The sequence below is a fragment of the Leopardus geoffroyi genome, chromosome B4, assembly GCF_018350155.1.
Source record: "Leopardus geoffroyi isolate Oge1 chromosome B4, O.geoffroyi_Oge1_pat1.0, whole genome shotgun sequence".
NCBI classification, from domain to species: Eukaryota; Metazoa; Chordata; class Mammalia; order Carnivora; family Felidae; genus Leopardus; species Leopardus geoffroyi.
Genome location: NC_059341.1, coordinates 101333138 through 101339137, shown reverse-complemented (window position 1 = coordinate 101339137; position 6000 = coordinate 101333138).

Genomic DNA, 6000 nt, shown 5'->3' with positions numbered 1-6000 from the left:
ATATAAAAATCATGAACCTTAACAGACTGTAAACTATGGTCCCAGATTCACAAATACACACACCCCACACATCAGAAATGGGTTGCAAAACAAGGAGAAAAATACAAAAATATAGTTTTTATGGGAGACTTTAATATACCTTTTCCTGCCTTTGACATATCTACAAAGATAGAAAGTCACATATAGAAGAATAATATAATTAAATAAATTGAACAAATATATAGTTAGCTATGTAAAATCTTTATTTTCAAGTGTCAGGAGAATATTTCTAAAAAGTGTTCATATTCTTGGTCATAAAATACAATCTAAATAGTCATACTAGTTTAGCAAAAAGCAGAATACAAAAACCAGTAACAAGGCAAAAGCAAAAACAAAGAACAGAAAGCATGAAATTATCAGTTATAGGGGCCACCTGGGTGGCTCAGTCAGTTAAGCATCTGACTCTTGGTTTAGGTGCAGGTCTTGATCTCATTTTGTGAGTTCGAGCCCTGCATCAGGCTCTGTGCTGACAGCGTGGAGTCTGCTTGGGATTCTCTCTCTCTTCCTCTCTTTCTGCCCCTCCCCCACTCACACTGTCTCTGTCTCTCTCAAAATAAATAAAGAAACTTAAAAAAAATTTTTTAAAGAAATACATCAGTTATAAGTTATTTAAACTTCTATACTAAATAAAGATTCAAACCATTCCCTATTCTATAACTGGTAGATAACAAATGTTTTATTCCCTTTAATGAAAGTAGGTTCTGTGATTCCTTTCACTTACTGTTTTAATCTTTTGTAACATAAACTATGCTTATTAGTTTTTATCTTCAGTTACTTGAACAATATATATCACGTTTTAATTCCACTAGTTGTTGACTTAAAGATATGCAACACGTGCTAAGTGAAGATAGCCAATATATGCCAACAAAATGTATCCAAAAGAGAATGTGTGGCCAAGCTTACAAGTAAAAGTGTGGGAATAATTAATAAGAAAAACAAAGAACAATAACAAAGATAAAAACAAAACAAAACAACGAAAAGCAGGATAAAAAATTAAGTTTTAATGTCAGAATACAGCAAAACAGTGGAATCTTAAAAAGTCTGAGCTGATTCTTGGGTCAAAATAATGAAACAAATAAATCTCTGTCAAAAATAAATTTAGAAAGAGAAAATAAATCAACAATGAGATATAAAAGGACCTAGAAGGCCTCACAGACCAGGTTGCTGGAAATCAGAGTGGCAAGATGGACTGATGGTAAACCAGGGTTGATCTTGTACCTTCTCCTGATCCTGAAACCAAGAGGCTAATGTTTAGCAGCCATGAGAGGGATAGGAAGCAAGCAAGACCTTGGGGACTAGCCAGGAGGGACTTGCAGTTGAGATCAAAGCACAGATGTAGGAAGGCTATATCCTCAAGGAAACAAGACACAAACCAAGACTTCCTACTACCAGCAAAAGAAGGCAAGAAAATGCATGAATCCCAACCTGGGCTCTGAGCAGGAGTATAACATGACTGTCAAAGAATTAATAGCTCAGGCCTGCCTTCATAGGAGTTTGGTGTTGGATTTTATACACATATAATCCCAGAAATCCCAAAGCAACAACACTTAAAATAGCCCAGACTGGTAAATGGCCACGCTACCTAAAAGAGGAAAATAATCCTGCATGAAGGGATGCCTCCCTCACAAGACTCCCATATATGAAGCCCTGCTACCCATATTTCACCACCCAAAACACATGAGAAAAGAAGGTTGACCCATGAACAAGGGTCAACAGAAACAACAAAAGCACAACACAGAGAATTAGACTGTCAAAAATTTTAGATATAAGAATTATTGGATATAAACTATAAAATAATTATGTTAAAAATACATGAGAAATAAAAGATGGAATGAAATCCATGAGAAAGGAACAAAAGATCATTTTATTTCCTAACATTATGACAGACAAAATACACTGAATGATCCACTAATTGAAAGCATTTAAATGCTGGATACTATATAAATAAAATATTTTTAGCACATTATTGCACTGACACAAAAGCAAAGAATTTGCAGGTCCTCAAAATGCACTGAAAATTGAAATCCTAAAAGGAAAATGACACCAAAACTGGCTGTTGCCCTGAAGATTTCTGTTGCCCACCTGGAGACCCTGAGGTTTCATTTCAATTTCTACATGAGACTCTTCTACATGAGGTAACAAAAGTTGGAGTTTTGGGCCCACCTGAGTTAGGAACCTAATAAGGGATCTTAAACTGCAACACACGCGCGCGCACACACACACACACACACACACACACACAGCCTACCTCTATCAGTGTAATAATGAGTTAGAAATAAACCCACTACATAGAAGGAGAAAGCCAGGAAGTTGCCCTAATGCAGCCTTTCCATTTGATGGAGGAGGAAAAAAATCCTCTTCAAAAAATTTGTATCCATAAACCAATATACCTGCAGGTTTTGTTGCACATTCATATTACTTATACGATAAAAAAAAATACCTAAGTGGAAAAATTAAAGTGGTTCTGGGTTAATAATGTCCCCCAGGTGACTGGCAAAAGCAAATAAGAATACTCTTTGATGATTTTACCTTTAGTTTGAGTTTCAAAAAATTCCTAAAGATGTAGTCCTGGGAATAATGCAGCTTACACTGAAATTTCATAAAATACATTTAAAAAATGTTTTAATGTTTATTTTTGAGAGACAGAGAGAGAGAGACCCAGAGTGTGAGTGGCGGAGGGGAAGAGAGAGAGGGAGACACAGAATCCGAAGCAGGCTCCAGGCTCTGAGCTGTCAGCACAGAGCCCGATGCGGGGCTTGAACCCATGAACGGTGAGATCAAACCCGAGGCGAAGTCAGACGCTCAACTGACTGAGCCACCCAGGTACTCCTCATAAAATAGATTTTAAGAAAAAGAAGATAACATGAATGAAAACAAGTAGAAATAACAGCTGCAGAAACAAACCCACAGAAATCAGATAGTGACAATGTCAGATATAGAAAAATATTATAATTAACATATTTAAAGAATTAAATGAGAAGCTTGAATATATGAGCAACAAATGACCAAAAAGAACCTAAACAGCACTTCTGGAAGTAAAATATACAATAGATGAAATAAAAATACTCAGTGTTGATTAAACAATAGAGTAATAGAATGTAGCTAAGAAAGATAAAGAAAAACTATGAAGAAAAGTGAAAACACATGAAATCTAGAAATAGATGGTCTCATGTATAGCTATTTAGGGTTCCAAAAGGGGAAAAATAGAAAGAATGGGAAAGAGGATCTCTGTAAAGAGATATGGCTTGGGATTTCCAGAATTATTGAAAATCACAAAACCTCAGTTCAAAGAAACCCAATATATTCCAAATAGGATAAATAAAAAGAAATCTACATCTAGACACAGCACAGGAGAACATCAACCTAAAGGAGATCTTACAACTATCGAGAGGATAATGAATGATTGTTAACATAGAAATGGCAACTAGGCTGAATGTTCACTTCCTGAAGGTAACAGTATAAGCCAGAAGACAGTAGAATGGCATATCTTCAATGTGTTGAAAGAAAATAAATATCAACTTAGCATTCTATACCCAAAGAAACTATCTTTGAAATATGAAAACAAAATAGACATTTTAGACAACATAGAGAGCTTGTCACCTTCAATAAGGGAAATTCTAAATTTTATATATATATCAGAGAGATGGAAATCACATTGATTGGAGCAGCACTATTAATAGAAACATATATGTAATCCTATATTTTCTGGTAGTCACATTATGACCATTGAAAACAAAAGGTGAAAAATTGATGTTAATCGTTTATTTAGCCAAATGTATTAAAAATATCATTTTAAAAAATTACTGAGTAATAAAAAATTACTGATGAGATAGTTTACATTTATTTTTTCGTAATAAGTCTTTGAAATCTAGTGTGTATTTTATATTTACAACACAGTGAAATTGCAATGCTGACATTTAAAGTGAAATGGAGTCCTATGACAATAATACATGCATGTTTAACAGAAAATGATTTTCCACTCCTTTTTTCTAAATATAAATTTACACTGACTCAGAAAAAACAATATTTAGTTCCTCAGCCTTACTAACCATATCTCAAGTGTAAAATAGTCATATGTGGCTAATGGCGACCACATCGGACTGTGAAGATATGGAGACTTTGTGATTTACCATGGAATAATGAGGAATTATGTTGGCAAATAATAGAAAATTTAATTAAGCATTGTAACAGGCATCATCGTCCTCATTGCCATTATCATAACCATTATTATCATGGAAGATATATAAGCAGCCAAAAACTAAGATAATGGAGGAAAATAGCCTGTAAGTTGGGCAGGAGGAATTATAATGAAAGCATTTTTAAAACCTTATATATTTTTTTTTAATTTTTTTTTCAACGTTTATTTATTTTTGGGACAGAGAGAGACAGAGTATGAACGGGGGAGGGGCAGAGAGAGAGGGAGACACAGAATCGGAAACAGGCTCCAGGCTCTGAGCCATCAGCCCAGAGCCTGACGCGGGGCTCGAACTCACGGACCGCGAGATCGTGACCTGGCTGAAGTCGGACGCTTAACCGACTGCGCCACCCAGGCGCCCCCAAAACCTTATATTTTTTTTTTTTTTTTTTTTTTTTTTTTTTTTTTTTTTTTTTTTCAACGTTTATTTATTTTTGGGACAGAGAGAGACAGAGCATGAATGGGGGAGGGGCAGAGAGAGAGGGAGACACAGAATCGGAAACAGGCTCCAGGCTCTGAGCCATCAGCCCCGAGCCTGATGCGGGGCTCGAACTCACGGACCGCGAGATCGTGACCTGGCTGAAGTCGGACGCTTAACCGACTGCGCCACCCAGGCGCCCCCCAAAACCTTATATTTTTGAGAGAAGGTTAAAATCTTTTAGACTTTGTTAAATTTGACATGCATGTCAAAATATATAGGGTAGAGTGATAGAAGAAAATATGGCAGAGTATGGACCTCCAGGAGCCATCCTGCCCCTAAACCCCTAAATGTTTGGCAAAACAAAACTAAACAAACCCTGTTATAATCACAACCCTGGAAGAGAACAGAAGGTCTACAGCAACCAAGCACAGACTCAGCCAGCAGAAAAGCCTCCAAAATAAGGTAAGAGTTCTTTGTGATATTCTAACTTCTAGCTCCATCCTCTTTCCTGTCATGGTGGCATTCTTGAAAATGGCAGCCTGCATTCCCAGGGTGGGTACCTGGAACCAGAAGAACAGAAAGGGTCTGATTCCCAAGGAACTGTGTTTCTCTGTTTTGGCCTTGCTAGAGTTCCCTTCAAAGACTTATGCAAGAGTCTCCCCTTTGTTTTGCCTAACTCTGAACTCTATCAGAGTGGAGTGACTATGTGGTCCTCAAAAACAATGAAAACAAATAAAATGAGCAGGTTGCTGTTGCCTGGGGGTAGGAGGCTAGGGGAGAAAGCTGGGACAAACAAAAGACAAGCCAAAAACCTAGGAGGAAGAGCTAGTGAGTGCAATTTGTGGGGGGGAGTAGGGTAGAAGAGAGGCTTTATAATTGATTTTCAACAAGTTCCATAGGACTATTCAATGGTGAAGAGTCTCTTCAACAAATGGTGCTGGGACAACTAGATATTCACGTGTAAAAGAATGATGTACAAAAACTAACTCAAAATAGTTAACAGATCAAAATTTAAGCTCTACAGCAATAAAATTCTTAGAAGAAAATGGGAAAATTTTCTTGGCTTTGACAATTGTTTGTCAATGGTTTCTTTCTTTCTTTCTTTCATGTTTACTATTTTCAGAGAGAGACAGAGCATGAGCTGAGGAAGGGACAGAGAGAGAGGGAGACATAGAATACCAAGCAGGCTTCAGACAACTCAGGGCTCGAACTCATGGACAAGGAGATAATGACCTGAGCTGAAATCGAGAGTCTGATGCTTAGCAGACTGAGCCACCTAGGTCCCCCTTTGTTAATGGTTTATTAAATGTGACCCCAAAAATACAAGCAATGAAGGAAAAAATAG